Here is a 19,515-nt window from a genome sequence, read left to right as displayed (position 1 = left end):
AGATAATGACTTGGGAAATAAGGTTGTTACAAAAAAATTTTGTCAGTACTAAAAATTCAAAGATAATGACTTTGCTTGCATCACATGATTTGCTGTCTACTTTGTACTTAACGCTTGTTATCCAAGTTCGACTAAAAGATTTGAAATCACATACAAATTGCCTAAAAAATGGAAAGTTTAAATCAATATACAAACGGTCAAAAAAAATAAAGTACACAAGTTACCTAAAACAAAAATACAAGGAAACATTAACGGTCAACTATGGTATCAAACAACCTTCCGGTTAATCATGTGAAGGTGGCTGGTTTGGGACCTGCATAGGCCACATGAGATTAAATGTTTGCAAATAGTTTTCTCCAAGTGAAAACTACTACCAGACCCATTTTTTGTTTTCCTTCCACTGTGAAACCCATGGCCAAAAAAACTCACGGTCACATCCATTTTCGCTGATAAAATTATGCACAAACCCATATTTTAATATTTGATGTTTTCTTCTTTTTTTCCTTTCCTATCTCTTTCATAAAAAAGAAAATATGAAGACGAGAACATGATTAACAACTTTCTTTTGATATCTTTCTATCTAATTAAATCAAAATAGAAACCCTAGAAGACATAACCTAAAATTCAATTCTATCTTTTTTTTTTATTCAATTTGATAAAACTCATTTTAGATCTGGAAATTATGATCGAGAAATAGCTGATATGGTTCTTATCAAAGAAGAGAGAGTCTCATCAAATCAAAGAATAGTTCAAGCTGGTGGCGCATTACATTATCCGTGGTGCGGGATTGCAATGAATTAAACCGGTGGTTGGTTTTGAAGGATTAAGAAAGGGTTGGAAGTGAACTAAAACTCAAGTCAAGGACTGGTGGGTGCATCTCGTATTTGATTTACAACAGTGAAGAGAAGGAAGTGATTAATGGTGTTATGTATCTCAACGGGAGCTGTTCTTGAGAGAAAGAAGACTTGATTGATGAGTTTGTTCACATGGGTTTATGTTAAAGTTTTACTACCAGGTTCTTGTACTCGATTTGGAGATTATTGATGTTCTCAGATTTCTGAAATGGGTGCTGAATTAATTGGTTTTCTTTGATTCAATGATGAAGCTGTTTGCTTCCGTTGATTTCAGCGAGAAGACTCGGGGAAGGAAGGTATTACTACTCTTAGAATCTTATCATCGTCTCAAATCCCTTCTGGAGAATTGATTACCAAAGATTTGCATTGAAAATGAGTTGCGATTTCCCAAATGAATTAATTTTTGATTTTACCTGAAATCAAGTAAGAATCCGAGTCTAGGTCTTATGAAAAGCCATGGATAAATCAGGTGCTCTGGAGTACATCATCCAGATGTTCCCTACATGTTATTATTGATTCTAATTTCTTTCAATTCAATACGGAGTTTAGTTTTTGGTTATGAACTACAATTTGCAAGTGCTTGGACAGGTTTTGCTTAAATTAGTTTAAGAATTGAGATCTACAAGCTGATAGACAAAATTAACAAATATATCTTTGCTGGTATGGATGCGAGTGCAGTCAAGTTCAGCAAGATTGCAGTCCGTCCTCTTGAGTGTGACTAATATAGATATCCTTTTCTCTTTCCCTTACTTTAGATTCACAGAGAAAGTGCTGCTTCTATTTTGCTTTTGCTGGTTAGGTGTCAATATGTTGTTAATTATATTGTTTGAGTTGGTGGTTTTGATTGATAGTATTACTAATATCTTTTAGGGATTTCCTTTTCACCTGTGCGTATACTTTCAAAATCTTTCCTTTTCCTAAGTTGGTGGTTTTGGCGCATCCTAAAAGTTTACATTAATAAGCATCTTGATGCAGGGATACTAACTGCAGTTCGCAAACAGGTTTTTTGTTTTGTTTCCTTACATCAATTTCTGAATTCGCAAGTCATGAGATTACAACTGAGTTTATCTTAATGGAGGGAACAAATGGACGTGATGAAATGTTGTTGGCTGTGTGTCAACTGTCAATGGCTGAGAGATGGAGGGAATGGTAGTGAATCGGCAGTATTGTTGTGGCATAAGTGCAACCGAATTTGGAATCCACAGCAACGAATTGAAGGTTTAGCTGAAATGAAGTGTTGTCAATTATATGTATGCTAGGATTGAAATGTATGAAACCTACAGGGAAGGAGTTGGTTTTTCGTGCTCCTGGTGGCGTTAAACTAAGGCTTGAAGGTGTCTGTGTTGGTAATGCAGTCAAATGGGACCAAGAATGGAAGTTGTGGTGATGATATGGCTGTGACAGAGTGAGATGCAAAATGGTTGAGGTGCTGTCAAGCAGTATTATTGCTTTTGGGAGCTCGGCATGAACCTATTGCTGCGCGTAGTGTTGAAATTTCTTTTTTATTGGTTGAGGTTCTGGTGTTGGTAAGTTTTACAGGTGGTGTTGGTGTTGGTCATATTGGTTGAATAATTTGTTAGGCATCTATTAAAGATGCATAACTTGTTATGCATCTACAAAATTTGCTGCATAACTTGTTATGCAGTCCCGAAAATGGTTGCATAACACATTATGCAGCTATTATTGTAGGTGCATGACAAGTTATGCTGCCTCTTTTTTTGCATAATTTGTTATGCAATCCAGAGAATGGTTGCATAACACGTTATGTAGCTAATTTTTTATTAGTATTGAAACCAACAAAAAAAAAGGATACATTATTTGTCATGCACCTACAATAATATCTGCATAACATGTTATGCATTCGAGAAAATGGATGCATAAAGCATTATGCAACCATATTTTTGTAAGCAGTGAATTAAAAAAATTGATGTATAATCTATTATACATCCAAGGAAATGTATGCATAACATGTTATGCATAAATTAATAGATGCACGAACCAAAATCTGGTTGCACAATGTTATATGCATCTTTTGTTGTGCCTGCATAATGTGTAATGCATCGTTTTTGGTGGCTGCATAATGCTTATGTACCAAATTTTTGAAAATTTATCTTAAAAGAACAATCGCCTTCGATTTTTTCGCAAAAAAATTAAATTTGATATTGTTGTTTGTACTCGTTGTGCAGCTCTCTTAAAAATATTTCCAATGATATAAAATTTGTAAAATTCCAAGGTTCTGTTTTTTAGATATGTTATATCCAAGTTGCGTTGTCAATTATACTCCTGATGCATAACCTGTTACGCAGACACTTGTTAAAATTTCGTATAATTATGGGTGTCATGGAAGCAAAAAATAATCTCGGGCCTGACAATAAGAATATTACTTTTTTTGGGCTTGCGCCTAATTTTCCCGTATCTAATATCTCGTTTTATAAGTACTTTCAAATTTTCCATACCCGTTTCTTTTATAAATTTAAGAGTGATGATAATCGAAAGAAACATGTATAAATACTAAAAAAAAAAAGGATTGAGGAGAGTTAAACGAATTAAGGGTGAATGCATATCATGTATTTGAAAAAAAAGTATATCATGGTGATTGTGCATTGATAAACAAAATGTATATATATATTCAAGAACAAGTCAAATGAATTTGGCACAATTGTCAAAAATAAAGCTAGACTTTTCGCCTAAAAAAAAGTTAAAAATCTGTCGAATAGCTGAAGTACAAAAAAGTTAAATGATTTTTTGTCACATTTATTGGGTGCAAAACGCATTAACATCCTTTTTGACTCTCTCACATTTGGGACCAAGATCTTCCAATTGATTTTAAATGAAAATCTAAATCAGCGCAGGAACTTGACGTTTAATTACAAAAAAGAGAGAAAACAAACACTCTTTATTATACTGAATTATTGGATAGCTCAATCTCTTTTGTAGTTACATGAAATTCCACGACTAACACCCCTTAATAATTTCTATAGATCTAAACATATTGAACATGAAAATGAAGATTAAAGTGCTTGAAATGTAAAATGGACACAAGGATTTTTTACATGGTTCGATCAATGTGATCTACATCCATGGTTCTTCACTATAATTGTTGGGATTACATGAGTATTACATTTGGAATCTCCATTAATGGGTTTTTGGTAGAGCTCTAGATCTAGTTTTTGGTGATGGAGGAAGAAGATGATAGTGTGCCTCTAGTTTACAAAATGTGTCCTCTCTTTTACAAAATGTCTCTCTCTCTTTCTCTCTCCTGCCTTTCTCTTTATATAGGTGTTTACATAGTGGATGACAGCTAATATGTAGTGGAGTACAACTGATTGCCTCACGCTCGTGCTACTATTGCCTCACGTTCTTGATGCTGATAATGACATAAAACCTTGTATAAATGACGCACACTTGTTATGATGTGCGATATTTTGCCCCTACATTTTGCCTCTTTTTTCTTGAATAATGCTTGAAGGGCGATCTTTAAGGAAAAATCCGCCTTGTTGTAGTTGTTGAAGAGAGACGCGTGATGTTGGTGTAGCCTTTGATCTTTGTTGTTGAAGGAACGAGAGAAAGAATACTAGACTTGAAAAGTACGTACTTGCCTCTATTCTTTTGTGAAGTTCCGTGGTGTTGTCGTTGAGTATATGCGAAATAATTCCTTGAAGCATTAAGTATGAAGTATCCATGAAGAAGTATCCGTCCTTGAATGTGAATAAGAAGTATTGCGAACTAATCATGTGAGACTATTGCTCCATGTTCTTTGCCCCATGTTGTGCTATAATACAAATAATAATTTAAATTAGTATTCAACATTTCTTTTATCCAAAATTTTCATTTATGTGCGATTTGAAATCGTTTTGTTTGTTTTGATTTCAATTGTAGGACTTGTTTCGGCTCATTTTGATAGATATATCCCATGGAAATGATCCTAATAAGGTCTTATGCAGCCTATTGTATAGGTCTTACTAGCCTGTTGATGAGGTCTTATTTTGCCCCCTACTACACTCCATGTGAAATACCATATCATTTGAAGCAAATAAATATTCAAGAAAAATTTTAATAAATTGATATATGCGAGATTTTTCTCGATTTTTTGTAATTGTGAAATCTTTGTAATTGTACGATTTGTATCGCGTTGTAGTAAATCAAATCAAAAATCTTTTTATTTGTTGTAAATAAAATGTTCAAGAAAAGTGGTACTTAGCTTTTGTGATTTGTTGTTGATGTGAGAAAATATTGCATAAGTTGACGAGGCTGCAATGGGCTTGGGTGAACTGGTCTTGCTACCAAACTCTTGTGCGAAAATGTTCGCGCACCAAAAAAGAAATCTGAAGGGATGGAGTATTCACCCACTTGCCTCTTGCTATGTGACGCACTAGACCAACTGTGCGAACCCTCTCATGCGAAATAATCAAAGACCGTGGGCCTTTATCTCTATTTTCGCCCTTAACAACTTAAATATGAATACGCGAAGAAACACGCATGAGGTGGGAATCGACCGGGCGACCACGAACGCACATACTGTTCTCTTGACCAACTGTTCAAGCAACTTTATGCGAAATAAATGCATAACATTTTTCTCTTATTCTTTTATTCGCCCTTGGAGCAAACATATGTGCGGTACAAAACATGTGAGATGCGGGATTCAAACGCGCGGTGTTCAACTCAAAATCTAAACTTCTGACCATCTGTATTGACTTCATCTATGCGAAAGAAACCATTATGTTTGACCCTTATCTCTTATACGTCTTTGGAAATGAGACGAAAATGAAAAATATGTATGTGCGCGAATTCGAACGCGTGACCTATTGCTTGTTCTCTCGACCTTGAACCATCTATGATGGAATTCTCTTATGACAGAAAACACAGCGCCTGCCTCTTATCCTTATCTTCTCCTTCCTTCATTTCTTTCAAATATTTTTCTATTGCTCTTTCTCCTGAACATGAAAATCTTCTACCGAGACTTTGGTTTTTTCCTCTGAATTTTGTAGATCCAGTAAGATTTGTTGCAGGTAGGATAAAATCCTTTACTCTCTCCCTATTTCTAGCGCCAAAATGTAGTTGCAGGAAATCCCACAACTAACACCCCTTAATAATTTCTATAGATCTAAAACATATTGAACATGAAAATGAAGATTAAAGTGCTTGAAATGTAAAATAAACACAAGGATTTTTTACATGGTTCGATCAATGTGATCTACATCCATGGTTCTTCACTATAATTGTTGGTATTACATGAGTATTACATTTGGAATCTCTATTAATGAGTTTTTGGTATAGCTCTAGATCTAGTTTTTTGTGATGGAGGAAGAATATGATAGTGTCCCTCTAGTTTACAAAATGTGTCATATCTTTTACAAAATGTGTCTCTCCCTTTATCTCTCCTGTCTTTCTCTTTATATAGGTGTTTCCATAGTGGATGACAGCTAATATGTAATGGAGTACAACTGATATTGCCTCACGATCGTGCTACTATTTCCTCACGCTCTTGATGCTGATAATGATGCACAACCTTGTATAAATGACGCAAATTTTATATGTTGTGCGATATTTTTCTCCTACATCTTTAATCTTCTGAGTATGATCTATATCTAGTTGTCGTGTCACAACTAGCATGAATCGGATTCCCGGATATTCAGCTAAGCAGAATTGAGCCTGGCATAATTTATCATGCATTTTGAGGTATTACCAAAGAAAGCTCTCAGGAAAACTTGCAAAAAGTGTGACAAACTCATATATGTGACTCACTGATTCAGCAACATCACATTATTCTCATAATAATATAATATCTAACCTAAAGTTGGCATAATATGATTTGAGCTCCATATAATTAACATATTCTTATGTGTCTAATTTTCCCAAAGTTTTTACAAAATAAAAAGTACAGGAAAATTCTTACGACTGTTCATGGTTTTCAAAGCTAAACTCCAAAAATAACAATCGTAGCAAATATACATGGAAATGGATTTAAACTTCATCCACCATCTACTACATTGAAAATCAACGATCGAAAACCAACAAATTTTAATGTTGAGGTTTGGTATTTCATAATGTGCACATTTTTAATGGTTTGTAGAAAATTGTAAGACGAGCACATCCCCAAAATAATAGCTTCAAATATGTTACGGTGTAAGTTTATTAAGAAAAACATCTTCCAATATATGAGATAGTGTGAATTTAAGAAAATTGTGTGCGGATCTTACTCATTTTTAAAAACACAACCACCAAAATCAATCATCTAAAATAGATATCCTCATATCAATATTTTGTAATGCCTTATATATTTTAGTGTAAACATGAAAGCTACATGCCTAAACGCATATATATGAATCTTGCCATTGTAGAGGTACTGCTATCATGTGAGATCAAAGTTCGTTAACTGTTATAATTTGATTATTAGTGTTTATTTCTGATTCTTGCGGCTCTCTGTATGGCCACAACTGTCATTAGGAGCAGGCTGCAACTGTACGTATGGGTTGGAAAAAAGTTTTTCCTACCCACACCACAAGCTAGGCCGGGAAGAAAAGGATAAAATAGTCATAAGAGCCCATTTTATGGAAAACTAGGTTTGAGAGCGGATTGGTTGAGAAACTGCCACCGTGAGACAAGCTAATTTTGCTCCCGACATCTATAGACTAAACTATGTAATACATTTTTGGGATACATGCAAGAACGAAAGCCATATTGTACGGATATGCCAAGAAAGATGTCGTAACCGTATATACGAACGAACACAATTGCGAAACTTGTCCAATACGTGATGGGCATGCCACAACACGTGTCGCATAAAAAGTAACATTTGACACTTTGCGGATGCTAATTGGATACTTTCAGAGACGCCCAACCTAGATGATTCATTTTTTTTTTAAAAAATCAAAATCAAAATAAACTAAATCTGACACTAAATTATCTTCCTTTTATCATTTTTTCACTATTTTTAATTAATTAGTGATCAAGTATTTTTAAAATAACAATAATGATTTTGTTGAGTAAATTGTTGTAAAATCTCATTTTAATTATGTGAGTTATATATTATGTAACGTGTCCTCCTGACCGGCGTTTTTGAGATTCGATGTGTCTCCATAATTGTGTCGTGTCGTAACTGTGTCTTGTGTCAGTGCAACATAAAACAAATATATTATACATATCGAGCATACCTTCGTCCCCAAGAGGCAAATTGCGGACAATGTCGTTCTAGCCCATGAGATGACAAACACAACTAAAAATAAAGAAAGAAAGTTGAGACTGATGCCATTAAGTTAGACATGTATAAGGATTATGATAGATTGGAATAGTCTTTTTTGGCCAAGGTAATGGCCAAGTTTGGTTTCAACTCAAAGTGGATTAGATTGGTCATGAACTGCATAAGCTTTGTATCGTACTTTATGCTGCTGAACGTTAGTCATGTGGGAAAGTTTCAACCTGAAGGAGAACTAAGGCAAGGGGATCCGATATCCCCTTAACTTTAATTACATTATATGTGTATAATCCCTTACTGCTTATATTAAACACTTGGAAGACGCTAACCTTGTGCATGGCATAAAACATTCCAAGACTGGCATATCCATTAGTCATCTATTGTTTGCAGATGATAGCCTTCTCTTCACTAAAACAACAATCCCGGATTTTCATGCTGAAAAAGACTACCCGCAAAAAATATTGTAAAGCAAGTGGTCAAGAAATAAATTTTAACAAGTTAGCATTGTTCTTTAGCCCTAAGGTTCATCCAAGCCATAAAAAAATGCTATCCAAAACCCTAAATATCATTAATCTCAGTCTCGGTGAGAAGTATTTGGGTGCGCCAATAAATACTTTAAGGTCTAAGACTCAAACCCATCTCTTTCTCCCAAGTGTTTTGGAGAAGAGAGTAAATGGTTGGTTAACACAATTCTTAGCTCAGGATGGCAAGACTACTTTGGTGAAACATGTAGGCCAAGCTATGTCTCTTTATCATATGGCTACATTCTTAATCCATAAAAGCACGTGTCATAAAATTGACTCTCACCTCAATAAATATTGGTGGAATGAGGATCCAATATCAAAATAGAGAAAGCTTCATGTTCTTACGTGGGTTTTAGTATCAGAGAGATAAATAATTTAGCTATGATGTCTATAAGTGTTTGGAGATTGGTGGAAAATCCATCATCTCTTAGCACAAGTTCTAAAAGAAAAATATTATGCAAATTGTGATGTGTTGAACTCTAGCTGTCCTGATAATGCTTCATGGTTATGAAAATGCCTCCACAATACAGTGACTAAAATAAAACCATTTATCTCATGAGTAGTTGGGGAAAGAAACTTTATAGACCCTTGGTGTGATAACTAGATCTCTTGAAAAAGAGTTGCCAAACCAAGAGAAAACTGTCCCTGATAAGAACTTAAAAGTTAAGGATCTAATTGACTAGGATACTAGAATTTGGGATGCGGAAAAATTGAGTGTTGTTTTGATCAACCTTCAATAGATAAGATTGAACAAATCCCGCTTAGCTTTGAACCTGCTAGTGATACAAGGATTTGGACCTCATCTACAGATGGAGTCTTCTCTACAAAGTATGCTTATTCTACCCTAAGTGTGAGAAGGGATGAATCTAACTCTGTTTTATAGATTGCAGTTTAGAAACTAAAAGTCTCATCAAGAATTCAACTTTTTCTGCGCAAGACATTAAAAGGTGATCTACCAATGAAAGAAATACTTCATAAAATGATCCACATCTCAGATTATTACGGGCCTAGATGCAAGACTAAGTCTAAATCAATTAGGCATGCATTCGTCACTTGCAAAAATCTTGCAAGAGTTTGGTAGTTATTAAACATCCAAAATGACCAGTTCCAGGATTTTACGTTTATGCAATGGACCAAATTTTGGTTGGAGTTGTATCCTTATCAAGATATTTCCTCAAGAGCTGAGAGATTCCCTTCCAACAATAAGAAGGAAGAACCAATGTTTTATCTGTCAAGAGCCAAAGCCATGAAGATGGATATACCGAAAACACCTATAATCAGTCACATCTTTGCAATTACACAAAATCGGTCTTGGGTGGGTGTACCTAGGAACTGGTTAAAAATTAACACTGATGGTGCTTGGAACCTGAATTCAGAAATTGGGGGCTCAGGCTTCTTGATAAAAGATTCAACCCATAGCTTTATTCTCGCATAATCGACCAATTTAATTTTCTTTTAGCAGAAGAAGCAAAAGTTCGTGGAATCAGAGACGTGTTTAGAGTTGCAATGTAAAGGAATTAATTTGGACCGTATCATAATTGAATTTGATGCCATAGTTGTTATTGAGAACATTAATAAGAAACCTTTCTTGGGAAAACTTCGAACTCAGTGTCTTTCAAGATATTAAAGTCTTGATCTCCAATTGTCAGTCGCTAACTTTTAAAGCTGTTAACCCCATACGTAATGGGGTTTCCCATGAGCTAGCTCAATGGGGCAAGGTAAATGCTAGCCCTATGTCTTAGGATGTTCCACCAATTTGTCTCCTTCCTACTCTGTATAATGATTACATACTGTTCCACCAATTTGGCTTCTTCCTACTCTGTATAATGATTACATAATGTTCCACCAATTTGGCTCCTTCCTACTCTGTATAATGGTTACAGAAACGAAAGGGCTGGTAACTTGTAGTTTTGACATACAACCTCAAATGCATCCCAAAAATCAATTGCTTGGGAAGAATTAACGCTCAATCCAACTGTTTTTGAGTGTTTAGGTTATTTAAATTAAATTACTTGGGAATGGGGTTACAAAAATTACTACCGTTTTTTTGGATGGATCTGTTGAAAGGAGTTTACATGGTTGATTTATTAGTACGAAATACGACACCAACATCTAAGCGTACTTTATTTTTATTAGAAGGAAAATTACTTGGAAATGGTAACTCAGATTCACAATCAACAACAATATAAGTTTCTCACTTAAAAATGACAAGTATCATACATAAAATTGGATTAAACTTTATTGATATTAAACCCAACCAACATTCTAAATCGTAAACTCTGATGCATAATCGTGAAATATGCCTTCAAATACAGACCCATTTATTAACTTGGCACTCACTAACAAATATAATTACTTGAGATATGATTGCTCCGTAGCATATCTGATAACAAGTCCCTTAACTGTTTGAACTTTGATTACAGTTTGCTCCAACAACTCAAATGTTTCCCAAGTTGAAATTAGATTATTTTGATTTTTTTTTATTCTTCCAAAATATGCATTAGATCACCGCACATGACATAGCAAAGTTTCATAGCTGTGTCTATTTTTATACACACAACAACCAAAATCAATCATGTAAAATAGATGTCCACAAAACAAGAATATGTAATGCCTAATCCAATTTAGTATAAACATTTATCAGATGACATAAGTAATGAAAAAATTGTGATCTTCCTTCAGTTAGATTTTATATAAACCGGTAACTGGACCCGAATATTAAACAAGTCGTTGTGGTGTAGTTTTCCACCTGTCACCTGGGTGAGATCCCCGGCTTTGTCCTCTTACCAGTGCCTATGCGCTTAAGAGAGGCGAAACCGCCTTGCTTCCACCACCTTCTTGTACGGAGGATGCATCAGATTTTTCTTGCATCATTCATGACGCGTAAAACACAGAGATTATTAGTATAAGCATTTAGGGGGAGGGGTCATAGATTACCTTGTCCAAAATATCCATTTTATTTTGATTTTTATTGTATAATAAGCCTTGACTTCATAATGGATTAGGTGCTAATCTCTTCATTACATACTGCCATTTGGTTTAAGATATATATTAATGACACAAAAAAACGTGTAACCGGTATGCCCATCGCACATGATTAAACATGTTGCACACTATACCATTATACACCCAGCATGTTCTGCTCTGTATTCTGACTTTACATTATTATTTTTTTAATAATATCTAAACAGAAATATAAAAACCATACATTGATCTTTTCAATTTTTAGACTGAATCAAAAGAAATAAAGACTTGGATCACAAACAGGTTTCTGTGTTTTTTGAGATATTTGAGAAATGAATCGGTTTCGAGGGAAATTTGAGGTTTTTTACAACAACAGATGGTTAGTATTTGTAGCAGCAATGTGAGGAACCGGTTATTTATTTGGAAGTATTTCACCTGTAATTAAGAGTTCTTTGAACTATAATCAGAAACAAGTTGCTAGATTGGGTGTAGCTAAAGATCTTGGTGATAATATTGGATTTCTAGCTGGAATTTTGTGTGAAGTTTTGCCAATTTGGGGAGCCTTATTTATTGGTGCTATTCAGAATCTCGTTGGCTATGGTTGGGTTTGGCTTATTGTTACACAAAGGGTTCCGGAATTCCCGTTGTGGGGGGTGAGCATCCAATCACACCTTTTCTATTTTACTTCTGTTTTTATTGCCGGTTGTTGGATGCCTGCTTGAGTTGTAAGATTGAAATCTCTTATGTGAGCGCCGATTTGCCATGGTTAAAATGTCAACCTTTCTTTTTTTTGTTTCACAGATGTGTATTCTTCTATTTGTGGGGGCAAACGGAGAAACCTACTTCAATACCGCGGCATTAGTTTCATGTGTGCAGAACTTCCCAAAAAGTCGGGGTCCAGTAGTGGGGATTCTCAAGGGGTTTGCAGGTTTGGGTGGTGCTATTATGACTCAAATATATGCGCTGATTTACGACCCTGATCATGCAGGGATCATTTTTATGGTTGCAGTTGGACCAGCAATGGTAGTTTTCGCGCTTATGTTTATTGTTAGCCCTGTGGGAGGTCACAAACAAGTTCGGCCTTCTGATCATTCAAGCTTCACATTTATATATAGTGTTTGCCTTGTTTTGGCTGCCTACTTGATGGGGGTCATGCTTGTTGAAGATCTATTTGATCCGAGCCACTACGTGGTCGTCATTTTCACTGTTATACTCTTTTTTCTCTTACTGATTCCAATTGTAGTTCCAGTGTCTTTGACTTTTCTCTCGAGTCGGAGATCTCCATCTGAAGAAACTCTTCTACCTAAAACTCTCAAACCAGAACCCATCACTTCTTGCCAGGATTCGAGTCATGAAGTTATTTTCAGCGAACTTGAAGAAGAAAAGTCCCCTGAAGAACAGACGACTTTTGTGAATGAAAAGAAAATAACTGCATTAAAGGGTCCAGACCTTGGCGAGGATTTTACGTTGACACAGGCATTGATAAAGGCCGAATTTTGGCTCCTCTTTAGTTCTCTTTTTTTGGGATCGGGCTCTGGCTTAACAGTGATTGACATTCTTGGTCAAATGAGCCAATCTTTAGGATACGATAATCCATATATATTTGTCTCCATGATCAGCATTTGGAATTTCCTTGGCCGCATTGGTGGTGGCTACTTCTCCGAGATTGTTGTATAGTATAACCCCTTACTTTCTCTTCATCATCTATGTTTAAGTCTGGTTTTATTTTATTTTTCTTGATCTATTTGTAATTTTATTACAGGGATTACGCATATCCAAGGCCTGTTAGTGTGGTTGTGACGCAAATCTTAATGGCAATTGGGCACTTCTTCTTTGCAATGGGTTGGCCTGGGGCCATGCACATTGGTTGTTTGCTAATTGGACTCGGTTATGGTGCTCATTCGGCAATCGTGCCAGCTTCTGCATCAGAGCTTTTTGGGTTGAAGAAATTTGGGGCACTGTACAATTTTCTCACTCTTGCGTATCCCTCGGGATCGCTTATATTTTCTGGCCTTATAGCCAGTTCCATATACGACAGGGAAGCTAAAAAACAAGCCGAAATGCATGGTCAACTTCTACACACTTCCAGAGGCGCGTTGAGGAGGATATCTGATGTTATTTTGGCTGCAGATGAACCACTGAAATGTGAAGGCTCCATCTGCTTCTTCCTTATACTTCCATGATAATGTCTGGATTTTGCATTTTTGCAGTTGTGTTGAGCATGATTCTCGTTCATAGGACCAAAGTTGTATATGCTTGTTTATATGGAAAATCGCGTACTTGAGTTGCGGTTCTGAATGTCAGAATATAACAGGATTAGGTTTTATATTCAAACTCGATCATCTGTTTTTGTGAAGTTTATAAGCCTTGTAAGATCGTATCCCTGCAAGCCAATTTTCAAGGATAATATAAGTTCGAAACTCTTCTGTCGTAAATTCACGGGAGTTCCGGACTCATTAGCACCAAATCTTTGCTAATCCAAAAAAAAAAAGAAGAAAGAGTAGAATAGAACTACGTTAGAATCTAGTCATGGACACCATGTTGGTGATTTAGCTAATTCAGTACCAAACTGGTAAGCTCATTAGCAGCCGCTTCATAATTTAAAAACCGAAAGAGTCGAAAATGTCTTCGACTCTTCGGCTTTTAGCATGTATGTGTAGAGCTTCAGTTTTTTTTTCATTTAGATTTGACTAGCAGAAAGCAATACCCAAGCCATAGGGTGTAGGCCTAAAGTCACGGTCCGCAAATATTTTTAATTAGCTCATGTTTGGCATGAGATCTATTTTAATCAGTAATTCGTTTGGTCCAATTTCAACCAATCAAAAAAGATCATGATTTCTGTTTTTAGTAGAAAAAGGGCTGTCAATGGTTTAGTGTAGGCGCACTACATATGGAAGACAGGAGGAAATGTTGAGGAATATAAAAAATTGGATTTTTTCTTTTCTCTGATTAAACTACTAATAAATTGTTACATAACGGCATATGATACCCCAAGATTCATCAAATACAATTGGAAAATAACATTTCTATGTTATTTTTGGGAGATTTTTTAATCATTTCGATTTAATTTAGTAATAATGCAAGGCAAAATGTTTTTTTTCTTTTTTCTTTTTTGAATCATGCAAGGCATGATGGAGTAGGCGCTTTTCTTTTCTTCTTAAATATAAGCATAAGCAGACAAAGGACAACAAAAAACCAGCCTTATGGTCATATCATCCTCTTTTAAAACCAACTCATCTACCTTTCTTAGGATTTTAATTTCTAAGGTCACATCATCTTCTCCTAAATCCTTCATGTCAAAGTTAGAACTAAGAAACTTCTTTGTTTCTTTTACAGGAGATAAGTCAGATCCAATAACTCTAAAACCAAAACAACACAGTAGAGAGAACGTCACACAATTTCCACGTGTATACCGATGTCGTGCATATAATTCTTGAGTAAAATCTCGTAAGACACAATGGTAGGATATATTTTAAACTTTTTACCATCCCAATGTTCAATGAGCTTCCTCCCAGCAATCAAATCACCTCATGGAATTTTATTCTGGTATATTCCATGGTAGGTGTAAAGTCATTTGCTTCAATTTATTACTTTAAACTGTGGCCATAAAAATAATTTTTTCTTTCTCATTTATTCTTTACAAGAACCATTTTCCTCGCCCCAAGCCCTAGTTTTTTTCACTCTAACTTTCACTTCTGTCTCACCAAATTGAAGTTTTCCAGAGTTGTTCAGCTGGATCAAAGGGTTTGACCGTACTCTATAATATCCACAGCGTCTCCCTCAAAGCTGCCAAGGAAAAAATACTTATCCCCTCAAGATTTCAGCATTTCCCTCTGTTTCTTAAACAAATTTAGGGGTTTTCAAAAAATTTCCCCTTTTTTTCCTTTCTTTTTCCAATAAGTTAGGGTTTGTTTGGTGGTTCAATTTTTCATTTGTAAAATGTTAGATAGATAGTCATAGTGTTCTTCACTGTGCTTGGTCACCTTGGCTTGTCCATTTTGGGTCATTTGTGCTAGAAATTAACACATCATTGATTAGGTGTACGGTGGTAGTGTAGGAATAGAATATTGCACATGTGTTATATGCAAGCAAAGGAAAATCAGATGTGTGCGAAGGTCTTCGCTCAGCTGAGATGTGGTGACATATTGAATGATGTCAGCCTAGTCACAAGTAAAGTGTGAAGATCTGTGCGAAGCTTGTAGAGTCTACGAATATAACTAATGTACATGTGCGATAATAACGCACAGGGATTCCGAAAATAAAGGATCTCTTAGTTGTCATCCACTATGTAATACCCTATATAAAGAGTAGATGGTCCATGAAAAGAGAGAATTCTTCTTAGAATCCTTGGTCAAGAAATCAGAAGAGAGAAAGATTGTAGAGAGAGAGAGTAAACTTAGAGTTTCCATTATCTTGTAATTGTTCTTGTGATTTTGATTAATAAAGAGATGATTTACATTGAGATCGGTTAATCATTGTTAGATTCTCATACTTGTATGGTTGTAGGATTTCCTGCAACTACATATGGCGCTAGAAACAGCTCGGAGTGATAAATCCTGTTGGTGAATTTTTTTAGAGATTCAATCTCAGAAAACAGGAGTAATTGTGAGAATTGGATTCGTTATCGAACAAACGGCAGCGAGAAGGAGTGCAAGAATTGCTGAGAGAAGAAGAGGTGAAATTTCAGATCAACTAGAGATGGAAGAAAGAAATATTCAAAGGAACGAAGATACAATTGGACATCAACGTATACAAGAACGGAATAATCCTATCGATTATGATAGAATAAGCGTGCATACTTCACAAATTGATTCTACCGAAGAAGAGGATCAAAGAACTGCAGGAACGGGAATGATAGAAGGAGACGAAGATAATATGACAATTGCAGAATTGAGGCAAAGATTGATTACCAAAAGACGTAGAGAAGATGAAATACGTGCGAATTTAATATGAGAAAATGATAATTTGAGAGAAGAGAATCTTAGATTGCGAGATCAGAGATCCAGAAGTGCAACAAACACAAGATAAATATCAAGAACCAGTAGAAGTTTATCAAGACAAAGTCAATATAATCAAGGACATGCTAGAATGGAAAGAAATTTAGGCGAAAACTTGCAATTAGATGACAATCTACAAGATCAGTGTGAAGCTGGACGAACGAAGCAACAATTAGAATATGATCGATATGAACAGCCACAAGAACATCATCGTAGACGAGAAGATCAAAGGATTGACAGATATCAAAGTGTTGGGGAACACCATCGCATACGTCATGAGCGAGATAATAATGAGGAGCATGATCCAGAACACGGCAGAATTATATTGCATGTTAGAGAAATGTTAAGAGATCAATATGCACGCGAATAAGAAGAGGAAATAAATAATTAACTCCGTGAACGTGAAAGAGATGAAAGAGAAAGGCGTAGACGAAGAAGAGAGATACAGGAAGCCATGCGATAGAATAATCATGAGAATAGATTGAGACAAGCGAGACTAAAAAGGCCTATGAGATATGATTTAGATCAATCTATGAGTGATGAAATTCTTAAAGAAATGGTAGAAATACGAGAAATGATGGTTGTGCGAAAAAATGGTGGAAGAAGACAGTTAGAAGAAGCAGTAGAGGAAGCTGGGAAAAAACCTTTCGCAAGACACATACAAATTGCAATAATACCATCCAAGTGTATTTTACCTACATTCACTCATATTTTTGATGGAACCACGTGCGTAGTACAACATATAAAGGCTTATAGCCGATCTTTATTACAGCGGGAGGGGAATGATACAGTATTGTGTAAATATTTCCCAGCAAGTTTATCTGGAGAAGCATTACAATGGTTCGAGGGGTTGCCAGTGGGAACTATAAGATCTTTTCATCACCTACAGAACATATTTTTGGGGAAGTATATCATCAACAACATGTCAAGACCAGGAATTGAAACAGCGTTTGGGTTTCGCAGAAGGATTAATGAGAGTCTGCGACATTTGACAACATGTTGGAGAACCATGTGTAGTGAAATGGGAAGACGAGTAGATAAAAGAAATCTTATATTATCTTTTAACAATGCTCTCTTCCCTACAGACTTATTGTATACACAAATCTTTAGGATAAAAGACACCATAACTATGTCAGAACTGCGCGAATTTCAAGAAGAATATATAGCTTTAGAAGAGAAGCAGAGAGATAGGGAGTATTACCCGGTTGCGATGAGTCATGCGAATGGGAATGCAAGTTTACTTCCAAGGATACCGAATGCATTTGCGAGTACATCTCAAGGAAGTCAGGGAAATAAAATAACAAAGGCAGAACAAAATCTAGTAGCCATGGGCAGTGCATATCAAGAAGAATTTGAAAGAGAATACAAAGAAAAACAACTTCAAAATCTGAGAGGAAATAACAAAATTCAAAGAATAGATAATCAACAAGAAATTTATGGAGGTCAACAACAACAAAAACAGCCATATTATAATAAGAGACAAGGAAACCAAAAGATAGTTTGGGAACAGATAAAACTTCCTCCATTGAATACAACAATAGATAAAATCTGGGAAGCTGTTATTTTAATGAAAGATATTCCTGAGCCCTTCAATCTGGGAGATGAACCACCATCAGGATGAAGAAGTAAAGATTTATGTGTGTACCATCGCTTTCATGGTCACACAACACATAATTGTAGAAATGTGAGGAAGATTATACTGCGAATGATAGAGCAAGGAAAATTAAATCACCTCTTAGCACAACAGCAACAACATTTACCACCACCACCACCACCACGTGGAGGCAACGCAGAGAAAGGAAAAAACACATATGTGATTGAAGTGGATGCGAAACCGAAGAATTTATATTGCAATTCAATCGTTCATTCTTTCAAAAACATCGAAGACTTTCATGATAATATCTTAAGTCGGGTGCATGCGAGAGATAATGATGTACGAGAAATATTCAACCTTGCGAAGATATCACCATTAAGAGATTGGAAAAGACAAGTCATATCATTCAGCACTTAAGAGACACCAAGAGGAGGAGAACCATATGAGAATCCATTAGTGGTAAAGCTAGGCATTAATCCCAAAGCAAAATTCGAATACGATGTGAGGAAAAAGATGATGCAAATGTATGGGGAATTGATAGAAAATTTATAGATCCAGGAAGTTCGGTCGATATCCTCTTTTATCACACATATAAGACCATTGGAGGTAAAGATAACAAACTAATCCGTCCACTTATAAGATATATGGATTCAATGGTACTGCTAATAAGCCCAAATGAGAGGTGTCAATGCGAAACCCTCTGAAGAGTCTATCTACAAAAATCACATTATGTATTGTTGATGTTAAATATCCTTATAATGCTTTTATTGGAAGACCATGGTTGCACGGTATTTTGGGGGTAGATTAGACATTCCATCAATGCATAAAATTCCCATTACCTCAAGGTCTTGGAATAATAAGGGGAGATCAAACGTAGAAAAAAGTTGCCAAGAAATTGATGTGGATAAGTGCGAAGAAAGAGATAATAAGCGAAGAAACTGGAAGAAACATGTTAAAGAAAATCAAGGGGGTGAAAGGCTAATGGTCGATGTGGTGTGTAGAGTTGGAACGGTTGGAAAGAATGATACTGAGGTAGAATCTTCTGAGAATCCTAGCATCAAGAAACATAGAAAGATTACACCTTAAAGGAAAAGGTGGAGGTGGAAGTATGAGTCATTGTGCGGTTTTTTGCACACTATGAAAAACCCATGCGAATTAAATCCCTGTGAAACGTCTGCGAACTCAAAAATTTTGCACAAGCAAAGAACATGATCAAGTAGTATGAAGAGAAAATAATTGTTTCCTTTATGAGTAACTATATAATAAAAATTCAACTCAAAAGTAACAATAGAAAGAGAAAATTTTATTACTTCATGATGGTTTCATTCTATGAAAGAGATTCTCTTATAACTAAGAGACAGAAATAAGACTTTAATAGAAGGCATCA

The 19,515-nt window shown here is 35.6% G+C and overlaps 1 pseudogene; it reads left to right on the top strand.

Annotated features, from left to right (window-relative positions):
- The first annotated feature begins 11,843 nt into the window (after positions 1 to 11,843).
- LOC113353270 lies at positions 11,844 to 13,821 on the top strand (annotated as a pseudogene).
- The last annotated feature ends 5,694 nt before the right edge of the window (positions 13,822 to 19,515 follow it).

This window comes from Papaver somniferum, chromosome 2, assembly GCF_003573695.1.
Source record: "Papaver somniferum cultivar HN1 chromosome 2, ASM357369v1, whole genome shotgun sequence".
Lineage (NCBI taxonomy): Eukaryota > Viridiplantae > Streptophyta > Magnoliopsida > Ranunculales > Papaveraceae > Papaver > Papaver somniferum.
The sequence above is the reverse complement of the archived record's forward strand: the minus strand, read 5'-3'. Positions and strand labels throughout refer to the sequence as shown.